The sequence below is a fragment of the Vulpes lagopus genome, chromosome 2 (assembly GCF_018345385.1).
Source record: "Vulpes lagopus strain Blue_001 chromosome 2, ASM1834538v1, whole genome shotgun sequence".
Taxonomy (NCBI): domain Eukaryota; kingdom Metazoa; phylum Chordata; class Mammalia; order Carnivora; family Canidae; genus Vulpes; species Vulpes lagopus.
In genome coordinates, this window is record NC_054825.1 from 165,851,553 (window position 1) to 165,877,672 (window position 26,120).

Sequence of the window (26,120 nt, forward strand, 5' to 3'; positions counted from 1 at the left end):
ATTCATGAGAGACACACAGAGAGAGGCAGAGACATAGGCAGAGGGAGAAGCAGGTTCCCTGCAGGGAGCCTGATGCGAGACTTGATCCCAGGACCCTGGGATACAACCTGAGCCAAAGGCAGATGCTCAACCACTGAGCTACTCAGGCACTCCTCCTTCTCCTTCCCCTTCTCCTCCTTCTATTTCTTCTTTCTTTCTTTCTTTCTTTCTTTCTTTCTTTCTTTCTTTCTTTCTTTCTTTCTTTCTTCTTCTTCTTCTTCTTCTTCTTCTTCTTCTTCTTCTTCTTCTTCTTCTTCTTTTCTTCTTCTTCCTTTCTTCTTCTTCTTCTCCAGCCAGGATCACTTGTTCCATTTAACTGTCATATTGCCTTAGTTTGGAGCAGTTCTTCAGTCTTTTGTTCTGTTTTATGAAATTGACAGTTTTGAAAATCTTATACCAGTTACTTTGTAGCATGTCCATCAATTTGCGTTTGTCTGATGTTTTCTCAGGACCAGATTCAGCTGATACATTTTTAAAAAAAGAATATCCTAGAAATAACTCAGTCCTCACTGTATCTTATCAGCAGGCAGTTGATGTCACTTTGTCCCGTTACTGATGACGGTGAGCTTCTCTGCTTAAAGTTATTCTTTATCCTTTTGTACTTTATAAGTCATCTGTGAGGTTGCTCCAACCCTGTGCAAATATCAGTTCTCACCAAACCTTCATCTGCTAACTTCAGATGACTTCATTCTTGTACAGATTGCTACTCCAGAAGCAGCCAGTCTAAACACAGTGTTCTCCAATATACAGAGCTCTTCAAAGTCAGGACTCTCATTAGTGCCTTTCTGACTTTATATAAATTGTAACCCTCAATCATATCTTTTTCATCCAGAAATGTAGGACGACCTCATCTCAACCCCCTTATGACCCTCTCCCCGCACACAGGTGGCAGGGACTGTGGTCAGCAAAGATGCCTCTAGGGCTCCCCATGGGTGTCTGTGACCAGGAGGCTGTGGTGCAGATTTCTGCTACCTGCCTATTCCTTTCTAGAAAGGGTGTCACAGATGCCAGCTCTCTGGAGAGATTGGCTTTGTATTCTGTGAGCTCACTGTGTGTGTTCCACCTTGGGGTGTGTGCTGTTCTGGGTTACACTAATGTAGTTTATACCATTCACAGTGTGTCAGTCCCAGCTTGTGGGCAGTTCTGATGGGGACAGGGACTGTGAGCCTGGGTGATCCAGTTGTAGTAGCTCGTGTGCCCACAGGGGCAGGTAGTGGCTCTGGCACCAGTGGAAATAGATGCCAGCCACAGTGGGCCTGAGGCATCTGCCAGCAACACTGATTCTGTGTCCTGTTCCGGATCCTGCTCTGGTCCATACATCTGGCTCTGCAGGCATCACCTGACTCCCACTGGATATTATTTTGATTCTCACTTTACAGATGAGGAATCTGCAATTGCAATGGACCAAGGATACACAGATAGTGACAAAGCTGGGATTTGGACACTGGCCTGTTTGGCCCCAAAGGCTGAGAGCTTGGGTTTGTGTCATTCTGCCTCCAGAATTACCCACTGAGTTAACAAGATCTTTGGTAAGTCACCCAATAAGAGGCTGGTCCAGCCTATGGATCCTTAAATACCTTCCCCAAAGAGATACTCTCTCCCCAAATGATACTTTCTGTTCCCAAAACCATTCTTAGATTTTTGTATTCCTAGAGCTCTGAGGCCAAGGCTATGCAGGGGATTCAGCCTCCTATCCTCCTCCCAGAAAATGGGTAAGGAGAAACTGAGTGGTCAGTTTCTCTCTAACTAGTGCTGCCTTTATTTATTTTTTAAAATATTTTATTGATTTTTATTTTTTAAGATTTTATTTTTTAAAAACTTAAAAAAAAAGATTTTATTTATTTATTCATGAGAGACACACAGAGAGAGGCAGAGATACAGGCAGAGAGGGAGAAGCAGGCTCCTTGCTGGGAGCCCGATGTGGGACTCGATCCCTGGACTCGGGATCACATCCTGAGACGAAGGCAGATGCTCAACCACTGAGCCACCCAGGTGTCTCTATTTTTAAAATTAAAAAAAAAAAGATCTTATTTATTTGAGAGAGAGTGAGCATGAGAAAGTAAGCACAAGCAGGGGGAGGGGCAGAGGGAGAAGCAGGCTCCCTGCTGAGCAGAGCGCTCACTGTGGGGCTCCATCCTAGGACTCTGAGGTCATGACCTGAGCTGAGGGCAGACACTTAACCCACTGAGCCACCCAGGCACCCCTGGGAAGTGGATTCTGATGCTCTCCAGCTGACACCACACAGAGCAGAGAACTATCACTGACTTCTCCAAATTGCAGATTTGTGAGTCAAATAAATAATGGTGTTATAAGCCACCAGGTTTTGGGGGTGAATTGTGATGCAGCAACAGATGGGAAGAAAGCCCCCAAAGTAGCTTCATCAGAAAATGGCACAGCTCTTGCCCCGGCCCAGAAAACACTTTCTGCACTGAGTCAGGGCCAACCTCATATCCTGCCTCTCTTCCTAAATAGTATTTTGCAGAAAAGCAGAGACTTTACAGCCAGGAAGACAGGAGTTCACAATCCTGGTTCCAGTACTTTCTGGTGGTGAGACCTTCGGCAATGTAAAGGGCCTCTCTGACTCTCTGTCTCCTCCTCTGTGAAACTGACACATTTATAATATTTTTCTCCCTAAACTTGTCCAAAGGATTTAGTGAGATATACATCTAAAGTGCTTGGCCACGAACACGGGGAAAAAGCTCGGTAACTATTCACCGTGATTTACCCTGACTGTGATATAGCAGCTGGATGTTGAGAGTCTCTTGCTGATAAACCCAATCAGTACTGGATAGTCCCCTCTTGAAAGAAGATTAGAAGACTTCTGGGTCCCCCCACACTTGGCTTATGCTAAATTTCTCTGCCTAGAGACACCTGGCTTTATTTATTTTTATTTTTAAAGATTTTGTTTATTCATGAGAGACAGAGAGAGAGAGAGAGAGAGAGAGAGAGAGAGAGAGAGGCAGAGACATAGGCAGAGGGAGAGGGAGAAGCAGGCTCCATGCAGGGAGCCAGATGTGGGATTCGATCCCGGGATTCCAGGATCACACTCTGAGCTGAAGGCAGACGCTTAACTGCTGAGCCACCCAAGGCGTCCCAAGAGACACCTGGGTTTAAATAACTCCAGTTTCTGGCTGTGTGATCCTGGGCAAGAAGAGACTTAACCTCTCCGTTTCTGGAGGATGGAAACAGCGTAGAGGGCAAAGCACAGTGCCCGCCATACAGTCCGTGTCCATAATGTGTGCTGGGAGAGAGAGTGAATATTCCCCCACTGTCTGCAGAATTCCCAGGCATCTCTGTCCCCGGCTTCCTTCCACCCCAAGCCGGGCCAGGTGGGTGGCCGCGGCGAGTCGCCCAGAGAGGAAGCGCAGTCCTGGGAGAGCCAGCCCTGTCGTTCTCTCATCTCCCACCAGTGGGCGCTCTGGCGACGGTAAGATCGCAGCTCCTCGCACCTTTTGTGCGGATCTGACTGTGCTCAGGACTGAGGGCTTCGGTTGCTTTAAACGACACAGGGCTCTCACCCTCTTTGTTAAAAATAAGAAATCGAGCAGAGTCGCAGGCTCTTATTTCCATTGTGTTTGTGGGAGAAACGTGCAACGATCCTCTTCCGACTGAGAGAGAGAAAGAAAGGGGGGGCGGGGAAGGCCCGACAAGCATCTATGCCTTTTAATAATAGAAAGATGATGTTATCACCATGGCAACAAATGATCAAAGAGGACAACCAATCAGAATTGCGGGCTTCTCCGGGAGTTATTTTTCTCAAGAGATAGCAACAATTTCTAGGAGACTCTCCCAGACTCTCTTGTTCAAATGGGCCTTTCAAAGGACAGTCTTAGATGAACAGACCAGGCTGGTGCCAGGAACGCGAGCCCCGAGGACTGCACGGGAACACAAGATGGGTGTTGCTGGGAATGTCCTCAGTTTGTTACTTTAGGAGGCAGATTTTTTTTTTTTTTTTTTTGTGGAAGAGCTTGATTATGCACGATAGTATGTCGTGTGTAGCTGCAGGGAACACAGAACACCTTCACTTCTCTTTTACATTTTATTTTATTTTTAAAAAAGATTTTATTTATTTATTCATGAGAAACACACAGAGAGAGGCAGAGACACAGGCAGAGGGAGAAGCAGGCTCCCTTTGGGGAGCCGGATGCGGGACTAGATCCCAGGGCCCTGGGATCTCGACCTGAGCGGAAGGCAGACGCTCAACCACTGAGCCACCCAGGTGCCCTCTCTTTTGTACATTTAAAAAATTATTTTTGTTAAAAAGAACCCTTTTAGTCACTTTGTAGCTCTCCCTTTAGTAACAGTTGGAGTCTTGCATTTTAAAGAGCTCCTTCTGAATTTCCTTGTTAGCATCACAGGCAAAAAGGCAGGCCTGGGGAGCTCACTTTTACTGGCAGACCTTTGAGCATTTTCTTTCAACAGTTTATAGATATCCATGCAGTCATTCCTCACTGTCTTCACTGTTCCTTAGAAGAGCTCTGCTCAGCGTGGCCACAGGCAGAGGTGCCAGATAACGTGAGATGCCACAGAATGTGGGATCTGGAGCCACAATGTGATTCATGATGTGAATCCCGGGCTGTGTGACGTTGGGCAAGTTACTTAACTTCTCTAGGCCTCAGTTTGCTCATCTATAAAGTGGGCATAAAATAGTACCTCTTTGTGAGGATTTTGGAACATGCTCACAGATTCTTTACAGTCCTCTCATAAGAAGGCAGACTCTAAGATCCCCATGCTCTTGAATATGGGCTGGCCCTACTCACTTGTTTGTCATGAATAGAATGCAGTGTTGGGGAGCATGCCTGGGTGGCTCAATCAGTTAAGCAGCTGCCTTCAGCTCACGTTGTGATCCTGGGCTCCTGGGATCCAGCCCTGTGTTGGGCTCTCTGCTCAGTGGGGAGTCTGCTTCTCCCTCTCCCTGTGTCTCTCCGCCCTCATTCTCCCTCCCTCCCTCTCATTTAAATAAAATCTTTTTTAAAAAGAGAATGCAGTAGAAAGGATTGCTCTATTTCTGAGGCTAGGTTAGAGAAGGTGACACAGTCACGCCTGGGTCTCTCTCTCTCTGTCTCTCTCAGGACTTATGCCTTCGGAGCCCTGCTATACTGGAGACACCTCATGGGGAACAGAAGAGAGACGCCAGGGAGCCGCTGGCACCAGACAGGTGGATTAAGAAAGCTTCAAGACAGTCCTAGCCTGAGCCACCACCTGACTGCAGCCTCGTGAGAGCTCTTGAGCTGGATCTGCCTTAATGAGCTGCTTCTGAATTCCTGCCTACAGACTCTGAGAAATATAATAAATGCTTGCTGCTGTTACTCTGAAGTGCCAAGTCTCGGGCTGATTTGTAACATAGCAAGAGATCGCTGACACACAACTCAGGACTGTGATCAGTGAGATCATATACATGAAGTGTCTGGGCATACTGAACAATAATTATCATTATTACTGCTTTCTATTTGCCTGAATGTTATGGATTGAAGTTTTGTGTCCCACCTCCCACTCTACCCAAATTCATAGGTTGAAGCCCTAACTCCCAACATGATGGTATTTGGAGGTGAGGCCTTTGGGAGGTAATTTGGTATAGATAAGGTCACGAGGGCAGGGATCCCCAGATGGGATTGGTGTCCTTATAAGAGGAGAAAGAGACACCACGGTTCATTCCCCCCGCCCCCCCCCCCCCCATGAGCACATGGTGAGAAGGCAGCCGTCTGTAAGCCAGGAAGCGAGACCTCACTGGGAACCAAATTTGCCAACATCTTAGACTTCTCAGCTTCCAGAATGGTGAGAAAATAAATATCTGTTGTCTAAGGCCCCTGGCCTATTGTATTTTATTACTAAGACTAAGACTTGGGTCCCCTTCTTCTGCCTATGGGCTCAGAGCTCCTCCACCGCCATCCCCTACACAGCCTGGAACCAGGTTGTCCCAGATCAGCCTGAGTGGGCAGGGTTGAGATAAACATCCTGTTTGCCTAGAATTCTTCCTTGGTTGTGGCAATCAGAACAGCCACCCAGAACAGAGATCCTCACCCAGAAGTTGGGTTCTGTGGAGCCACAGCATCTGAACAGAAGCTAGTCTAGGTATTTCAAACAGAGGGAATTTAACACAGGGAATTTATTACAACAGTGTTGGGAGGGCTGATGGAGCAAGAGCGAGAAAAGGATGTCGGGGTGGGGAAGGGGGAGAAAAAGTGGGGGTAAGGGGCACCTAGGTGGCTCAGTGGTTGAGCATCTGCCTTTGGCTCAGGTTGTGATCCTGGAATCCTGGGATTGGGTCCTGCACCAGGCTCCCTGCAGGGAGCCTGCTTCTCCCTCTGCCTGTGTTTCTGTCTCTCTCTGTGTGTCTCTGATGAATAATAAATAAAATCTTAAAAAAAGGAGGGGGGATGATTTCTAGAGGTCAGGAGACAGTGAAGCAATTTTGCTAACAGTGAAGTCATGTTTCGTTTACAGCTGCTCCAGCTGAGTACTTGAATTAACTGGGAGGTTGCAGGTCTTCCCATTTTAGAGACATCTCCCAATCTTGAAATTAAAAAAAAAAAATTAAAACACTGCATGGGCAAAAAAAACTCATCTGTGGGCCAGCTCTGGTGCATGAGGCTGCAATGTGTGGCTTTTCATTAGAAGGGGGAGCCTCTGGTAGGGGCTGCACTGGAATTTCCAGGCAAAGACAGGAAACCAGAACACCCCAGATCCGACTGGATTTGAAAAGCCAGTTCCCATGTTGGGAAGGGTTCCTCCCATCTCCAGCCACTGTGGGTGCTGAAAGCTTCCCGAAGGAGTGCCTTTGGTTAGAATACAAATGAAAATCATGGCAAGAACTGCAGCCCCAGCTTATGTAGAATTTACCGAGTGCCAGGCTCTGCCCTGTGGTTAAAAATGAAACTGCTGTTAAGACAGGAAGTAGATTAGTGGTTGGCTGGGACTGTGGGAGACCCGTGGGGGTCAGTGGGGGAGGGACTGCTAATTACTGCAGCGTTTCTCTGTTGTATAGTGGGAAGGCCGACAGGACACAAAATGTACCATTTTAACCATTTTAAAGCGTAAGTTCAGTGTCATTCAGTACAATTTCAGATGACCTTCACTGTTATCTCATTCTAGAACATTCTCTTCACTCCTACCCAAAACCCCTGTACCCACGAAGTCGTCACATCCCATCCCACCTCCCCCAGCCCTTAGCAAGCACTAATTTACTTGTGCTCTGTCTCTATGGATTATTTGCCTATTCTGGATTTTTCATGTAGGTGGAATAATGTGTTACGTGGTCTTTTGTGTCTGTCTTCTTTCTTTCTTTTTTTTTTTTTTTAAGACTTTATTTATTTGACAGAGAGAGAGAGAGAACACAATAAGGGGAGTGGCAGGCAGAGGGAGAGGGAGAAGCAGGCTCCTCGCTGAGCAGGGAGCCCAATGTGGGGCTTGTACCCCAGGACCCCGGGGTCATGACCTGAGCCGAAGGCAGACTTAACGGACTGAGCCACCCAGGCTCCCCGTGTATGTCTTATTTCACTTAGTGTAATGTTTTCAAGATTCATCTACTTGCCACGTGTGGCAGTGCCTCACTCCTTTTTATGGCCTAATAATATTTCATTGTGTGAATGCACCACACTTTATTTATATATTTACCCATTGATGGACATCTCAGTTGTTTCTACCTTTTGGCCATCGTGCATAATGCCTCTAAGAACATGGACATTTGCAGTTTTTGTTGGAATACTTTGGCATTTCTGCTTGGGGTGGTAAAAATGTTTTCAAATGGATTGTGATGGTTACACGACTTAGTGAGTATACCCCAAACCATCGAGTAGTACATGTTCAAAGGGTGGGTTGTACGGGATGTGAGTTGTATCTCTTTTTAAAAAAATATTATTTATTTATTTATTCATGAGAGACACACAGAGAGAGGCAGAGACACAGGCACAGGGAGAAGCAGGCCCCCTGCAAGAAGCCCAATGTGGGACTCGATCCCAGGACCCCGGGATCACGCCCCCAGCTGAAGGCAGACACTCAACCGCTGAGCCACCCAAGTGACCCGAGTTGTATCTCAATAAAACCTGACAATGAACCTGAAACTGCTTTAACATAAGTTCATGTTTCCTTACATAAACTGATAATGGGGCAGGGGGCGGGGGAGGACAGCTCAGGGGTTCTTTACTTAATTCCAGGAGCTTCTCCACCATTTCTGTGAGCGGCGAGTTAATTATAACTGGATTAGTGATGATACCATCAGGGCTTAAATCTTACAAGCTGGAGGAATAAATTCTAGTCCCTGTCAAAACCGCACGATAATGAAACACCCCTCCCTGTAGCACACGTGTGAAGCAAGTTTTGTGGTGTCCTTGGCCTCAAGGTCAAAGATGAAATGCCAGCAGGGTGACTATGGTGGGTGGCACCTCTTACTGACAAGCCATTGGCTAAGAGACCAGCCGGGAAGCATATTTGGCCACAAAAATGAAATCATTTGTACAGATCCAGCTTTCAATCATCCATGCCTTTGGGGATCTTTCTGTGTGCCGGGTGCCACTCTAGGACAGACTTTCTCACTCCCGACTCTGTTGACATTTGGGGCCTGTATTAGTTTCCTATGGCTGCTGTGACAAATTACCACAAATTCACTGGTTTGGAGCAACACCAGTTTACAGCAGTCCCCTCTTACCCAGAAGCAGATGATCCTCCTTCTGATGTGTTGTCGGAGGTCAAGAGTAGCCTAACATTACATCACGTGCCTAGCTCATTCCCCTTCACTTCGTCTCATCACCTGGACATTTTATTGGCTCACGTCATCCCAAGAGGAGGAAGAGTGATACTTTTGAAACTAATATAACCCTGTATGTTAACTCTACTGGAATTAAAATAAAAAACTTAAAGGATGGGGGAGTGATGCCTGGGTGGCTCAGTCGGTTAAGTGTCCAGCTCAAGTTATGATCTCAGGATCATGAGATAGAGCTCCACATCAGGTTCCACCCTTGGCATGGAGCCTGCTTGAGATTCTCCCTTTCTGCTCCTCCCCCGCCTGAAAAAAACCAATAATAATAATAATAATAATAATAATAATAATAATAATAGATATAATGAGTGAGGTTCCTGCCTTCTTGATACTTAATATCCTAGGTCAGGGGTCAGAAAGCCATAGCTCACAGGCCAAATCTGGCTTGCTGCCTGTTTTTTTACTGCCCAGGAACAAAGAATGGTTATCTGTTTTTAAGTGCTCGGAAAAAACCAGAAGAATATTCTGTGATGAGAAAATTATATGAAATCCAAACTTCAGTGTTCACAAATACTTTTTTATTGGAACACCCACACACAAAAGAGGAAGAGTAAGTCCAGTACAATAAGAAGCAGAGCCTCTTCTCCCTCTGCTTGTGTCTCTGCCTCTCTCTGTCTTTCATGAATAAATAAAATCTTTAAAAAAAAAGATATTTTGAGAGAGACCACATTTGCATAACTTTTATTACAGAGTTAAAAAAAAGATTTTATTTATTTATTCATGAGAAACACACAGAGAGAGGCAGAGACACAGGCAGAGGGAGAAGCAGGCTCCATGCAGGAAGCCTGAAGCCTAATGTGAGAATTGATTCCGGGACTCCAGGATCAGGCCTTGAGCCGAAGGCAGACGCTCAACTGCTGAGCCACCCAGGCGTCCCTTATTACAGAATGTTGTTGTAATTGTCCTATTTTATTGTTACTTATTGCTGTTCATCTCTTACTGTGTCTAATTCATACGTTAAACTTGCTTTCAGGTATGTATGGATAGGAAGAAACAGTATATCTGGGGTTCAGTACTATCTGTGTTTTCTGGCATCCGCTGGGGGCTGTCTTGGAATGTGTCTGCCACAGATGGAGGGTGGTGACTCTATTCTCTTCCACTTTTATTTTTATTTTTTAAAAAAGATTTTATTTATTTATTTGAGACAGGGATAGAGAGAGAAAGAGAGAGAGAGAGGACATGAGCACAAGGAGAGGCAGAGGGAGAGGGAGAAGCAGACTCCCCACTAAGCTGGGAGACTGATGTGGGGCTCAATCCCAGGACCGGGAGATCATAACCTGGGCTGAAGACAGATGCCCAACCATCTGAACCACCCAGGTGCCCCTCTCTTCCACTTTTATTTATTTTTAGATTTTAAAAATTTATTTATTCATGAGAGACACAGGGAGAGAGGCAGAGACACAGGCAGAGGGAGAAGCAGGCTCCCCGTGGGGAGCCTGATGTGGACTGGATCCCATGCCCCCATCAGGCTCCCCGTGGGGAGCCTGATGTGGACTCGATCCCATGCCCCCTGGATCACGATCTGAGCCAAAGGCAGATGCTCAACCACTGACCTACCCGGGTGCCCCTCCCTTCCCCTTCCACTTGTAAAGGTCAGAAATCCAAAATGGGCCTTCATGAGCTAAGATCAAGGTGTCGGTGGGGCTATATTCCTTCTGAGGGGCCTCTAGTGGAGAATCTGTCTCCTTGTCTTTTCCAGGTTCTAGAAGCCTCATGCTTTCCTCAGCCCGTGGCACCTTCCCACATCCTCAAAGCAGCAACAGTGGGCTCGAACTTTTTCCTGCTGCCCATCTGGTTCTCCCTCTTCCCATTAGGTCTCGGCAGCTGAAGGCCCTCGAGAGGGTACTGCGCACCCTTGGGTGGTCCGGGATGACCTCAGTACCAAGGTCAGTTGATTCAGCAGGCTTTCATTTTGTCTGCGACCTTAAGCACTTCTCTGTGTCACCTAACAAATTCCTAAATTCTGGGGACTAGGACTCAGACATCTATAGGGCTGTTGTTCTGCGGGGTTATTCTCGTGTGTGTGTGTGTGTGTGTGTGTGTGTGTGTGTGTGTGTGTGTACTAAGCATCATCCCTGGCCCCCACCCACTAGATGACAGTAGCCCTGCCCTTGACCCCAACCATCACAACCAGAAAGCTCTTACTGTCGAATTTGTCCTGGAATGATCACCCAGTTTGAGACCTACGGTTCTAGGCTCTAGGAACCCAGGGGTGAGTTAAGCAGACAAGTGCTGGTCTTGTGGATTTTACATTTTCACAGTCGAACCAGCACATTTATCACATCATCCTGGGGGACACAGTGTCCCCTGCCTCTCCATTCACGTCTCCTGGTCGGTTATACCTTTGGAACCTGCAGCCTGTAGTTTCTGTGTAAGCGCAGCCAAGGCCTGATGGAATTTGGGGCTCTGGTGACAGTGACAGTGACGGTGATGGTGACGGGGCTGGGCGGGAGAGCGCCACGGGAAGCCATCTGCACAGAGGTGGCTTTGAGAAGTGAGAGCTCTGTGCTGCCTAATGAGTGGCAGGTGTCAGCCCCCTGGGTCTTATCCCTCATGTCCGTGTTATCTCTCTGATTGCTTTGGCTCCTCTGTGGCCAGTGCCCTGGGACCAGGCCCTGATGCCACTTTACCCTTCTGCCTGATGACACTCCCCCCTACGCTTCTCTCTCTCATACCTGCCCCTTCCTGTCTGCACCCTGGTCCTCAGCCTGCTGTGTTCATTTCCCGTGGTTCCTGTGACAAATGTGGCAGCTTAAAACAACGCATAGGTATTATTACAGTTCGGGAGCATAGCAATCGGTCACGGGTCGTGGGGAGCTTATTTTAGCTGCTGCCAGGGCCTTGTTGCTTCTGGAAGCCCCAGGGGAGAATGCACCTCTTAACCTGTTCCAGCTTCCAGAGGCACCTGCTTTCCTTCTTGGCCAGTGGTCTCTCCACCTGCAAAGCCAGCAGGGTGGCATCTTCCTCTCCGGCCTCTGCTTCCCTCATCACCCCCCACCCTGTACCCTTGTTTCCTTATCATATTGGTTCTCTAGGGCTACTGTAACCACCACGTACCACAAACCAGCTGGTTTGAGACAAAAGAAGTGCCTTGTCTCATGGTTCTGGAGGTTAGAAGTTCAAAACCAGGGACGCCTGGATGGCTCAGTGGTTGAGCATCTGCCTTTGGCTCAGGGTGTGATCCTAGTCCAGGGATTGAGTCCCACATTGGGCTCCCTGCAAGGAGCCTGCTTCTCCCTCTGTCTCTCTGCCTCTCTCTCTGTGCCTCTTATAAACAAACAAACAAATAAATAAATATCTTAAAAAAAAAAAGGAAGTTCAAAACTGAAGTGCCCACAGGGCTTTTCTTTGCTTCTTCAGCAGGCTTTCCAGCTTCCAGCTTCCAGGGGTGGCCTTGGGGTCTCTTGCTTGTGGCTGCTTAACTATGCTCTCTGCCTCCATCATGGTGGAAATGGGCCCACCCACGCAGATAATCCCAAAAAAATCTCTCCATATCCACTAGCCTTAATTTAAACATAGCCGCACATTCTTTTTCTTTTGCCATGGAGCATAACATTCATGAGTTCCAGGGATTAGGATGTGGGTATTTCTTGGGGGTCAGGATTCTGTGTATCACACAGCCTTCTCTCTGAATTCTAGGCTTGAGTTGCCAAAGGCCTCCTGGATGCCCCTCTCTGGATGTTCAATGAGTTGTTTCTAGTATAAGTATATCCCACATGTTACATGGGATATACTGATACTGAAAATTCTTTTTCAAAATTCAAATTTAGCTTGTGTTTTATTTTTTTATTATTTTTAAATTTATTTTGTTTTAAATATTTTATTTATTTATGAGAGAGAGAGACAGAGACAGAGACACAGGCAGAGGGAGAAGCAGGCTCCATGCAGGAAGCCTGACATGGTATTCGATCCACCCTGGGCTGAAGGCGGCACTAAACTGCTGAGCCACCTGGGCTGCCTGTTTGTGTTTTTTTTCTGACGACACAATCATAGAATCAAAATTGTTATCAGGAGGGGCACCTGGGTGGCTCAGGGCATGATCCTGGAGTCCCGGGATCAAGTCCCCCATCAGGCTTCCTGCGTGGAGCCTGCTTCTCCCTCTGCCTGTGTCTCTGCCTCTCTCTGTGTCTCTCATGAAGAAATAAATAAAATCTCAAAAGAAAAATTGTTACCAGTAAAACTTCCCATCTTGTCACATGCCTTGTTGTTTGCCATCCCTTCCCACCAGATGGAGCCCTGGTCACATGGATGATCACCTTGTCCAGGAGATAGGCAACCTCTAAATTGGCCCCAAGAACCCCCCCTCCTGATATTCACATGATTCTGGGATGCGTGTGGGCAGGACACCGGGACTGGCTTCTAACAAATACACGGTAAAGGGGTGGGATGCTGCTTCAAGGATTAGGTTACAAAAAGACTGGTTCTGTCTCGCCCACCCTCTGTGTCTTACTTGCTCTGCGGAGGCTGGCTGCCACGTTGGGAGCTGCCGGATGGAGAGGTCCAGAGGCGAGGACTGATGCCTCCCACCAGCACCCAGCAGGCTCCTGAGGCCTGCCCACTGCCACTGGGGGAGTTTGGAAGCAGATCTTCCACCTTGAGATAAGAGGGCAGCCTTGTGAGGCACACAGAGCTATAGGTGCCCAGCTAGGCCGATTCCTGACCACTGGATAATGGAGAGATAATAAATGTTCACTTTTTAAGCCTCTAAGCTATGGGGTAATTCGTTATGCAACAGTAGATACCCAATACATTTGTTTAGTGCCCTCCTCCCCCCTCACTGGACTATGACATCTCTGAGGACAGGGATGGGTCAGGGCCTAGCCAGGGCATGCTTATGCTGGGGGTTCAAAATCTTCCATTCTGGGGGCATCTGGGAGGCTCAGCAGGGTGACCTGCCTTCGGCTCAGGTCATGATCTCAGGGTCCTGGAACTGAGTGCATCACACTCCCTTCTCAGTGGGGAGTCTGTTTCTCCCTCTGCTTGTGCTCTCTCTCTTCTCCCTCAAATAAATAAAATCTTAAGAAAAAATAAAGATGAGGACACTGAGGCGCCTGGCTGGCTCAGTCGGTGGAGCTGGTGACTCTTGAGCCCAGGGCTGTGAGTTTGACCCACAGATTGTGCATAGAGATTACTTAAAAGAAAAGAAAAAGAAAAAGAAACTTGAGGCTGTAGTAGCAAAGTGGGGGTTTGAACATAGGTCTGTGTGAGCCCAAGGGTAGGGCTCCTGACCACAAGGCCATGCTGCATCAAGGAGCCCCAGTGGATTTATCTGTAGATCTTTTGTAACTCATTAAAAAGAAGAAGAAGAAGGAGGAGGAGGAGGAGGAGGAGGAGGAGGAGGAGGAAGGCAAGGCCAGGTCCTGGATCCTTAAGTACCATTCAGAGAGTGACACCCTCTTCCCCAATGTCACTTGTCTTCAAGTAGCCCATAGAACTGCAAGGCCAAAATGTTGCCAGGTCTTTGGTTTTTATCTCTCCTACATAAACTCCTTTGGCACGAGGACAAATCAGGGTGAGTGGGAGAAACCCTGTTTTATAGAAACTCTGCCTCTAAAGGAAGCAGCAATCAGAGGAAGGGCAGCTGCTACAGGGCCCAGAGGCCCCTCCTGCCCTCAGTCAGATCTGTGCTGGCCCAAAGCCCATCTCTCTTCCTAAATAGTGTAGTGGGAAAGAGTTGTGAGGCTTTGGGCCAGGCAGTCCCCAATTCCCAATCCTGGTCCCAGTGCTTCCCAGTTGCGTGGGCCTCTCTGGACCTTGGTCTTTTCCTCTGTAAAAGCAGCACAGTAGTGGTTTCTCTTCCTAAGTAGTCATGATTTTGTGGGTGAGGAATTTGAAAAGGGTTGGGCTCGGGGTCATCTCTGCTCTGTGCACCATGAGCTGAGGTGGCTGGGGCTTGGAGGATCCATTTTCCAGTTGTCTTCTTCACTCACAGGCTGGGAGCTTGGATTCTCTGGAGCCTTCCAACAGCACAATGCTCTTACAGCTTTAAGAGACTAAGATGGGGCACCTGGGTGGCTCAGTGGTTGAGGTCGTGATCCCTGGGTCCTGGGATCCAGTCCTTTATTGGGGTCCCTGCAGGGAGCCTGCTACTCCCTCTGTCTATGTCTCTGCCTCTCTCCCTGTGTCTCTCATAAATAAAATCCTTTAAAAAAAAAAAAAGGAAGCTACTTTTCCTCTTAAAAGCTAGATCCAGCACTGGTATAATGTCACTTGTGTCATATCCGGTTGGTCAAAGTAGACAGGTGTCCTGGCTCAGTCTAAGAGCACCAGGAAGAAACCTGTTGGGTTGCTTTGCTATCACTGCCCCAACAGTCCGCGCCCTCGCCACACTGGGTTTCCACCGCAGATTCCTGTTGTTCTCCCATCGACCACCAGATGGCGCGCTGGACCTAATAGTAATAATTGCCCTCAGCAGACGCGCTGACTCCGCCGTGTGCTGTGCTTCTGTTACCTCGGTTGAGAGGAGCCCTGCAATTTCTTTTTTTCTTTTTAAAAATATTTTATTTATTTATTCATTTTATTATTTATTCATGACAGAGAGAGAGAGAGGCAGAGGGAGAAGCAGGCTCCAATGCAGGGAGCCCAATGCGGGACTCGATTCCGGGACTCCAGGGTCACACCCCGGGGAAAGGCAGGCGCTAAACCGCTGAGCACCCAGGGATCCCCGAGACCTGCAATTTCTTTGTTACAAAACAAATCTAGGGGCGCCTGGGTGGCTCAGTCCGTTAAACGTCTGCCTTGGGCTCAGGTCATGATCCCAGGTCCCTGGGATGAACCCCATGTCTGGACTCCCTGCTCAGGGGACAGTCTGCTTCTCCCTCGAGGTCCCTCTACCGCACCCCCTGCTCCTGCACTCTCTCTCTCTCTCTAAAGGTGGATAAAGAAAATCTTTAAAAAAAAAAACAACAACAAATCTAGAAGAGCCCTGGGCTTTCATTGCATCATGTTTGTGGAAGAGAAGTGATCCTTGCCTGATTTGACAGAGAAGACCTATGATTATTTATTCTTTTTTTAAAATAATTTTTTAAAAAGACTTATTTATTTATTCAGAGAGAGAGAGAGAGAGAGAGAGAGAGAGAGAGAGAGAAAGGCAGAGACACAGGCAGAGGGAGAAGCAGGCTCCATGCAGGAAGCCCCACGGGGGACTTGATCCTGGGTCTCCAAGATCACACCCCAGGCTGCAGGAGGGATCACACTGCCAAACCACTGTGTCACCAGAGCTGCCCTGATTATTCATTCTTAAAGAAAAAAAGAAAAAGAAAAAGAGTATTTGACCTCATTATCACTATGGCAACGAATAATCAAGGAAGATAGCCCATCAGAAATGGAGGCTTCTTGGGGAGGTCATTTTTCTTCAAATATTGCAACAATTTCTAAGAGAGTCTTCCAGACTCTTGCTCAAATTCTTCCCAAGGACAGGCTTAAAAGAACAGGGAGCAGAGGAGGTTGGTAATGGAGCCTCCTGGCTGCACAGCAAACAAGATGGATGTTTTGGGGATGGTCTCAATCTGTCATTTTCTTGAAGCTGATTCCTCTCTCTTTCTTTCTTTCTTTCTTTCTTTCTTCTTTCTTTCTTTCTTTCTTTCTTTCTTTCTTTCTTTCTTTCTTTCTTTCTTTCTTCTTTCTTTCTTTTCTTCTTTCTTCTTTTTTTAAGATTTTATTTATTTATTCACAGAGACAGAGAGAGAGAGAGAGAGAGGCAGAGACACAGGCAGAAAGAGAAGCAGGCTCCACGCAGTGAGCCTGATGTGGGACTTGATCCTGAGTCTCCAGGATCAGACCCTGGGCTGCAGGTGGCGCTAAACTGCTGAGCCACCCGGGCTGTCTTCTTCCTTCCTCCTCCTCCTCCCCTTCTTCTTCTTCTTCTTCTTCTTCTTCTTCTTCTTCTTCTTCTTCTTCTTCTTCTTCTTCTTCTGATTTTATTTATTTACTTGACAGAGAGAGAGAGCACAAGCAGAGGGAGAGGGAGAAGCAGGCTCCCCAGTGAGCAGAGAGCCCTACATGGGGCTCAATCCCAGGAGGCTGGAACCACGATGAGATCCAAAGGCTCCCCGGATCCAACTGAACCACTCAGGTCCCCATTGAAGCTGGTTCTTTCCCCCCACCCTCTTCTCCCTCCCTAGATGGATTTTATGATGCAAAATAGTATCTATCCCTCCCACAGCAGCTGCAGGAGAGAAGGAATAGCTCCATCTCTCTCCCACTCCCCGCCCCCTTACCCCCACCTCTGTGTTTAAAAATTATTTTTGCAGTGGACATGAGTGCATCTTAGTCCTTGATAATGTTGATGGGACAATCACTTCCATCTCCTCTCCCATTTACTACCTCATACTAAAGAGGTGAAGGAAGCCCGATCCTTTCTTTCCCAGACTCCCTCAGCCGCAGGTAGGCAGTGACCCAGTTCTGGCCACTGAGCGTGCTGGCCATTTTTGGGAGATACGTTTGCTACTGGATAAAAGCGGAGAAGCAAGACAGGAGAGGATTGTCACCATCCCCACGTGCCCACTTTTTGCCTGTTACATGAGAAGGTGGTGCTTGGGGCTTGGCAGCCATAATGTGACCATGAGGCAAACAAAACAAAACAAAACAACCCCAGGAAGGCAAAGGGCAACAAGTGGAGGAATGAGAAGAATCTGGATTCTTGTAAACCCAAGAACCCAGGTTCGTTGACCTGCTAATTAAACCCAGAAGCCTTTCTCCTCCAAAATTTTAATCAAGAAACTAAGAAATATCCTTATCATTTATGCCTGCTGTCAGTTTGGTTTTCTGTAACTTGTAGCTGAAACATCCCTGGCTGATGTTTGATCCCATACTGCCTTCCAAATTGCACTAGAGCAGGGCTCCCAGACTCAAGTATCCACAGAGACCAGGCAGCTGGTGTTAGGAGGAGAAGTGGGCAGGACAGAGACTCTGACAAGTGGAGGATGTGTGCCCCACGGAAGGGGGAGCCAGGACTCAGTTCCAGCAGAAATGCAGGTTGGTGTGGGGAACTTCTTGATTTGCAAATATTGTGAATTAAAAATTTAAGAACACGGTATGGCAAAGAAACCTTGTCTGTGAGCCCAGCTGTGTGTGGCCCACGTACCTTCAGTGTGTGGCTCATCATCGGGGTTTCTGATGCATCCCAGGTAACCAGAAAACCTCAGGACTCTGCAAGGCTCCCCGGACCTGACTCAGTTTGGGGAGGAAACACCCATACTGGGGAGTCTTTTTCCCATCTCCAGCAATTGCGGGTGTCCTTGTGCCCTGGAGAGATCCCTCTGGTCACCATGCAGAGAATAATCTCATGAACAACAGCAGCTAAAGCTTCTGCAGGACTAAGTGCCAGCCTCTGCCCTCTGCCTGAGATTTTATTTATTCATGAGAGACACAGAGAGAGGCAGAGACATAGGCTGAGGGAGAAGCAGGCTCCCTGTGGGACTCAATCCCAGGATCTTGAGATCACGACTTGAGCTAAAGGCAGACGCTCAACCACTGAGCCATAGGGATCCCCAAATGTTGATTCTAACACTAAGTTTTGGAGCAGTTTGGTGTGCAGCAATAGATAAACCAGGCATGTATGCAATACTGTTTAGTGCTTACCCCTTACAAAGCTATTCCCCACCCCTCTCCCTTCCTAACAGAACCTAGATTTTGTTCAAGTATAAGCCAGAGCTTCCTTGACCTTAATCAGCCCCACTCTGGTCAGAGGGTACCCATGTAACTCAGTATTGGCCAAAGAGATATAAAAAGAGGTCTGATGACTAATTCTGGGAGAAGGTGTTGCCACCCATAATGAGGAGAAATTCCCAGCTTTCTCCTTTCTTTCCCCTGCTTCCTGTCTTTGGACATGGTGTGTGGACATGATGGCTGGAGTGGCTGCAACCATTTTGTGACAATGAGGAGAGAACAGGAAAATTGCAGACTCTGAAACTGACATTGTTGACCTGCTAGATCAACTCCAACAACTTCCATTGCTTGGCTTTCTTGCTATGTTTGAGCCACTATTAGTTGGAAATTCCCTGATTTTTCCCAGAAAATCTTCTTAATGGTGCGCTGGGCTTCCTTTTTGCCTGGTAATGATTCTCTGCTTGTAATTTCACTGCCTGTCTCACTGTTCCCTAGCTCTAGATAGGGCAGAAACTAGATTTCTACATAGGCAGAAGGTGCTATTCAGAAAAGGGGGAATTTTCCCTTGAGCCCATTGCACACCTTTTTCCTCTTAGCTCTAAGCCAAATCCTTATGTGTGAGCACGGGCTGGGATGAAGAATGGAGAAAAATCAGCTAGCCCATTTCTCTCCCAGGAACTTCTGAGGGAGCAATTTCTCCCTCAATGCATAGGTGGCTTTAATTTTTATGAGTTAGGCAGAAAATGAGCCAGGAATGAAAGAGGTCTCTGTGGCAATTTGTTTTGTTTTTCAACTAGGCTCCGTGCCCAGCCTGAGCCCAATGTGGGGCTTGAACTGACAACCCTGAGATCAAGACCTGAGCTGAGATCAAGAGTCGGATGCTTAACAGACTGAGCCACCCAGGTGTCCTTGTATGGTGGTTTTATAATGTGTTCACCCACTCTTTGATGCTCTTCCCTTCTGGAGGTGGAGCTTAATTCTACTCCCTTCGAGTAGGTTTGGACATGGACGCTTACTTCTAACAGGTGCCAGAAGCTACAGTGTGTGGCTTCGGAGATCAGGTCATATAAGGCCTTGCGGCCTCCTTGCTGTCCCTCTGCAACCGCTTGCTCTGGGGTAAGCTGGCTGCCATGTCATGAGGATGCTCGAGGATCCTGCAGAGAGGCCAATGTGGTGAGGCCCCGAGGCCTCCAGCCAACAGCCCCTGGGAATGTTCTATTGCAGAAGCTTGTCCTCCAGCCCCATACAAGCCTTCGGATGACAGCAGCCCCAGCCACATCCTGACTGCAACCTCAAGAGAGACCTCGAGCTAGAAGCGTCCAGCCAAGCTGCCTCCAAATTCCTGACCCTTAGAAACTGGGAGATAGTAACTATTTCCTGTTTTAAGCTGCTGGACTTGGGGACAATTTCCAACCCAGCAATAGGTGATCAATACCAACCCTATATGGTGCCCCATCCTAGTTTCGGGGAATATTCTCTGTTACTTTTGTACATTGGGAGCTGAGTTGGTTGTCCCTGGGGGATAGATGACCTGTCATCCTCATTCTGTTAGCTTGTTTTATTATTTTTCACTTTATCTCAAATCATGCCCAAAGAGTCCATACCTGTGCTTCATTTTTTAAAAATACATTTTTAAAGATTTTATTTATTAATGAGAGACACACACATAGAGAGGCAGAGACATGGACAGAGGGAGAAGTAGGCTCTCTGCGGGGAGCCCGACGTGGGACTCCATCCCAGGTCCCCGGAACATGACATGAGCCAAAGGCAAGTGCTCAACCACTGAGCCACCCAGGTGCCCCAGGAAGGGAATTTTATACAGGATTGGTTGGACTTTTCTCTCACCAAATGTGATTTGTCAGGGCCTAGGATGTCATTGAGGAATGGGAAAGGAAGATTCTAGGTGGTCCATACAGGCATAGAGAGACCATCCACTCTGTATCCACCCAGTCTCAGAACTCTCAATTAATTAATTATGTCAGTGTGCACAACCAGGAGCTGGGGAAGGCCCTTTCCATCTGGATCCCTTGGCTAGTGATTGTTGGAAAGGGGACTAGTTCTTTCACTAACTCTACTTCTTCTGGAGAAGAGGGCTGGAGGCAGAAGTGAACTAAACATATTTGGAACCTGGATGGCCAGGATCCCACCATCAGAGGACTGCTGGCTGAAATCCCTGCTAGAACACACCAAGGATCAGGGATCCAGGTGGATTCTCAGCCTTGATTGGAGGCTCCAAATTACAAACACACCCCTGTCCTGGGCCTGAGAAGACAGAGTGGGGATAAGGCTTGTGCTGGGTGAGGTGATGCTGGGGCTGCGAGCAGGTGGGGGTACAGTCACTGATGCAGGAGGAAGATGGGGTGCAAATCAGTGACAGGGTGGTCCCAGGTGTGCTGGCTGAACTTCTATTAGGACAGGTGGGGCATGTTGCCCGACCTCAGACACTCCCCTGTCCCATCATCCAGAGCACAGAGACACCAGCTCAGAACGTTCAACTCTCCTGAAGGGTCCCGGACAGGTGCACAAGGAGCGGAGCCTACAATGGCAGGGGTTCTCCCCACCCCAGGCATCCACAGAGGCCACTCAGCCCAGGGCTAGCACCCCCAGGAACGATGGGGTTTCCTCCCCCAGCCCCAGGCCCAGGCCTACCCTGGCTTACTCCATGGTGATCTCAGTAACTGTCCCATGGAGGTCCCTATGGTCCTGAGGCAGGCACTTTCTAGAATGGCTGAAGCACCTCCTGAGTCTGCTTCTGCACCTAGGTGGGGCTCAGGCAGTCCAGTCAGGCTGTGAGGGCACCCCCAGGCCCCTGTGCCTCCCTTGAGACATGGAGGGAGGGCCCTCCTGGACATGGGACTGTCACCTCCCGGGGACAGGAACTGGCTGAAACACACACACACACACACACACACACACACATACACACAGCCCCAGGACAAGAGGACATGGAGCAGCATCCAGTGGAGAGAGCTACTGAGGGGACAGGCTAAGAGGGACAGGAAGGGCTGATGTCCTGTCCACCAACCACACACTGACACCCACACCCATAGACGCAGCCACATTTGGGACAGTAGGAGTGACCCCCCAGCTCTGAGCCAAGAGCGGGGGGAGGCAGAACTCGGGCCTGGGCTGCAGCCCCCACCCCACCCCACCCCACACCCGGGGCCACCTCCTTCCTCTTCACACCAGTCCCTGGGCAGCTCCTACACTGGCTGGACCAGCCCAGTCCCAGGTGCCCCCTCAGGGTCCCCTCCCATGTTTAACTCACTCAAAGGGAAAACAGGGAACCTTTTGTCGTCTTAAGCCAAGGGCTCCCAGGCCAGTGCTGAGGGGCTGGTGAGGCCACAGGACAGGGGGGACAGCTGTGGGGGTGAGGAGGGGGTGGTGGGGTGGTGGCAAGGAGACCACAGGCCTGTTGGACATTTGCTGCCCTGCGCCACCAAGGAGGGAAGCCAGAATCTGGATCTCATGTGCCTGAAAACGGTGCCAAATACTTCAGAGTTTTGGAAATGGCTGGGCAGCCTGAGTGACAGATCCTGGCCTTGGCCTTAGGAGCTGGGTCACTTGTCTCAGCTGCTCCTGGGGAGGCAGGGCTGGTGCTCCCGCCCTCTCTTCCTCCTCCTCCCCTGCTCCCCTTCTCCACCCCTCCTCTCCCCTCTCCCAGAGGACCTGCCCTCCCCTAGGAGCTGCGCCTCTGCCTCTCAGATTCCTCTCAGGAATCATCTCCTCCCCCAGGCAGGGAGGATGGGCCTTTGCGCCTCAGCGCCACGCTGACACCCACGGCCCAGCCGGGCCCCGGCTCCAGCCCAGACTCCAGGCCCCGTGAGACTGGGCCGGGGACAGTGGCCCACAGACGCTGGCCAGGAGCAGGTGTCTGGAACGACGGGGGCCTCACCGCCTGAAAGGACCGTGTGGCAGGGAGGCCTCCCCCTGCTCCAGGGCCGCGGCCGCGCTCACCCCCGCGATCAGCCCCCGGGGTGGGCCCCGAGACCCCGTCCCGTCACCTGGGGCCGCGGCGGGCGGGAGGCACCCGCATCTCTGTCCTTCCCCCGGGCCGCTCCGCCACCTGCGAGGCGGGGACTGACAGGCGCTGGGAGGCCGGTGAAGCGTGGAGGCCGCCCCGGCGCAGGGGACGGGGGGCAGCGCCCCGGGTGCGTCCGCGCGGCTCCGGGCTCCCCTAGCGGCACCTGGGGGGCTGCCCCCGCCGCGCCCAGCCTTCCTGCCCCGGGCGGACTCCGAGCCGTGGGCCCGGCGCCCGCGCGCCCCTTCTTTTGCCGGGGCGCGGCCGCCTGGTCGTGGGCGCGCGTGTCCGGCGTGACGGCCCTTCCGCCGCGGCCTCCCCCCGCCTCCCGCTCCGCGTGCGCCCGAGCCCGACGGGAAGGGGCCCGCGCCCGCCTCGCGCTGGGACCTGGAGGCCGCGAGGGCCCGCTCCGCCCGCGGCTCCCTGCACGCCCGCGGCCCGCGCCCCGGCTCCCCGCGCTGCGCCGCCCGCACGGCCCCCCGGGCAGCCAGCAGCGCCAGGACCTCGCCCGGCCCGCCTCGGGCGCCCCCGCCCCTCCCGCCTTCGCGGCCGCCTTCCCGGGCCTCCCGCGCGGCCAGCAGCGCCACGAGCTCCAGGACGTCCCCGTCGCCGTCCGCCCAGCCCGCCGGGAGGCCACGCGGCGCCCTCTCGCCCCGGGAGCGGGAGCGCGGCCCGGGCGCGGCCAGGGAGCAGAGGCACAGCCGCAGGCTCCCGTCGCGCGTGGCCTCCGCAGCGCCACGGCGTCCACCCGGCGGCCTGCGTCCTCCACCTGCACGCGGGCTCCCCCGGCGTCCCGGGCCAGGACGCGGAGGACCTGGGGAGCGCATCCGGCCGCTCTGTCTCGCTGCTCCAGCCCAGGACCTCCGTCACCGCCGCGATCTTCTGCAGCTCCTCCCGGGCCGATGGGTCCGACGGGTCCGTGGAGGCCACGATGGCCACGAACTCGGGGTGCTCCAGCCCCTGGTCGCCGGGCTCCCCGTGTGGCCGCGGCGGGCCGTCCGCAGCGTCGCCGTCGGCGGGCTCCTCGTCCCCCGCGGCTCGCACGGCAAGCAGGGCCACCAGGTCCCGGACGCGGCGTCTCGGGGCTTCTGGGCCGCCGTCCGGGCCCACGGCCTCACGCCCCGGGGGCTCCTGCTCGGCTCCGTGGGTCGCCGTCACCAGGGCCAGGAACTCGCGGGGCCCCTCTCCTGCGCGTGCCGCTCGGCAGGGCCCACTCCTGCCTGCTAAGCTCCTGGGCGGCCTCGTGCAGCGCGGCGGACAGCGCGCTCGGAGCCTCGGTGGCGCTCTCGCTCGGGTCGCCCTGCTCCGGCCCCTGCAGCACGACCCCCAGGCTGCCCTGGGCAGAGGCGTCCGAGGCCTCCGACTCCCGCCTGGCGTCCGTGGGCCGCCCTCCCCGCTCGGCCTGCCTGCCCCCCTGGGACCCCCTGCTGCCTCTGCCTCTGCCTCTGCCTCGGTTTCTGCGCCCCCGGCGGCCCCTCCTCGCAGGGGACCAGCCTTCCTGGCGGTGGGCTCTGCGCCCTGGGCCCGGGTCTCCCAGGAGGCCGAGGCCGCAGACGGGACACTGTCCCCGGGGCCCCTGGGCCCTGCGGCCTGCTGGGGCCCCTCATCCAGCAGGAGGCCTCTCATCTGCCTCAGGACCCCTGTGTCCTCGGTGGGTCCTGACACACAACCCTCCGGAAGCCGTCGGTGCCCGGGATCTCCCTGGGGATGTGCGGGGTTGATGTCCTCCACAAACTCCACCAGGGCCGCCTTGGCCTTGTGGTCCCAGGTGTTCCACAGCCTGAAGGTGCCCAGGGGCAGGAAGGCTGGCTGCAAGACCGCTTCGATGGCCGCAGGGCCCGGTGCGTGTCCACATGCAGGCCCTGGCACCAGTCCCGCAACAGGCTGGTGACCATGGTGAGGCTGCCCTCTGGCGCCCATCGCAGGGCAGGGGGAATCTGGGGCGGACCTGGGCCGCGGTGCGGGGTGCAAGTTCTGCCCTGGAAGAGCCGCAGTCTTGGGTTCAGGTTCAGGTGAATGTGGCAAGTGGGGCTACGGAGTCAGGGCCTCTGCTGCCTCTAGCCCGCTGACGCCGACACAGCAGCCTGTCCTGATGCCCCCGCTCCTCTCCTGGGCTGTTGGAGAATCCGCAGGGGGCTTACGTGTCACTCTCAGGGATGCTCCAGCCCGCCGCTCCCACCTTTGTCCCTGAGAATGGCTTCAGTGACTCGGCCCCCTTTCATAGGCAGGGGAGGACTCCACTGTGTTCACCTGGAGAAGCATGGGGGAGGGGAGCTGGGCACGCGCCAGGTCTGGGCGCTCACCCACAGCTCCGATCTGAGGATTGCGCGGAGACGGGGTTGCTGGGTCCTACGCCTGCGCGCCTGGGCTCGCCCCTCCCCCAGCTGGGCCAGGTCTCCGTGGTAACGCTGCGGGCTGGAGCTGGGGTCCAAGGACCTGCTCTTAAAGGGCCGCAGGAAAGGAGGACCTGGAGATGGGCAGTGTGGTCGCCTTCACTGATGAGCCCACACAAGTCAAAATTCACAGGGGACGGCGAGACGTCAATCAGGAGGACCCGCATCGTTCAGCGGATCAAGGGCCCCTTGGAGAGAGTACAGGCTTCCATCCGTCATAATCCGCCTCCCTGGTGTACAGGTGGAGGTCAGGATAGGAGGCCTAAGTCAAGGGGGGCTGGCCTCACACAGTATGTGAGTACCAGACTCGCTTTTGGGTCCAAGCCTTGTTCTGAGTCCCGGGGGTCACTCAGGCCTCACCTGTTAGGTCTATGTATCATTGGGGGTGCGTAGGCCTAGCTCCCGGAGACCAGGTTTCATTCCTGCCCATATTCCTGCAAAAGGAATAACACTTCAATCAGTCTTGGTTTTGAGCCTATTCTTTTTTTTTTTTTTAAATATTTTTTTCTTTATTTATTTATGATAGTCACAGAGAGAGAGAGAGAGAGAGAGAGGCAGAGACACAGCCAGAGGGAGAAGCAGGCTCCATGCACCGGGAGCCCAACGTGGGATTCAATCCTAGGTCTCCAGGATCGCGCCCTGGGCCAAAGGCAGGCGCTAAACCGCTGCGCCACCCAGGGATCCCTCAGTCTTGGTTTTGTATGTGGTTTGTGTATGTGTATGAGCATCAGTGAGATCAGACATGAAATTCCAGTTCCCCAAGAAATCACTTCCCCCTGGCTGGGACATGTGAATATTGTAGCTACTAAACACACATTTGCTTCACATCCTTGGACCCCTCACTCTATGTATATCCAGCTCTGTGGTCCAGCTGTGGGGTTTCTATGTTGTTTCTACCCTTCCTGGTGCCCGGACCAGACCCCTCCACTCTGAGAAGATTCCTGAGCTGTTCCAGGCTGAGTTTGCTTGGTGAAATAACAATAACCATTAACCCTATATCATAGGACCCTGATGGGGGTTAAAGCAGCTGATCCAGGAAAGCACTTGGAAGAGACATTAGCCCAGAGTTGGTGCTCCATATAAGATGGCTATGGAAAGGATTTATTGAGAACTTAATCATTATATAAGTATTTGTTAAATAAATAAGGACTCAGAATACCTTGGTTTTTTGCTTCTTTTTTATGTAGGAAGAGAGTTTACAGCAGTGTTACCATGGCAACTGGGCCTTAGGCAAACCAAATTGCTTACTCACTCCCCTACCAACCCCCCTGTAGCTCTTCTTTTCTCTGTTTTTCTCTTCTCT

At 51.3% G+C, this 26,120-nt stretch overlaps 1 pseudogene; it reads right to left on the reverse strand.

Annotated features, from left to right (window-relative positions):
- Positions 1–23,155: 23,155 nt before the first annotated feature.
- Positions 23,156–24,319, reverse strand: LOC121485673 (annotated as a pseudogene).
- Positions 24,320–26,120: the final 1,801 nt, after the last annotated feature.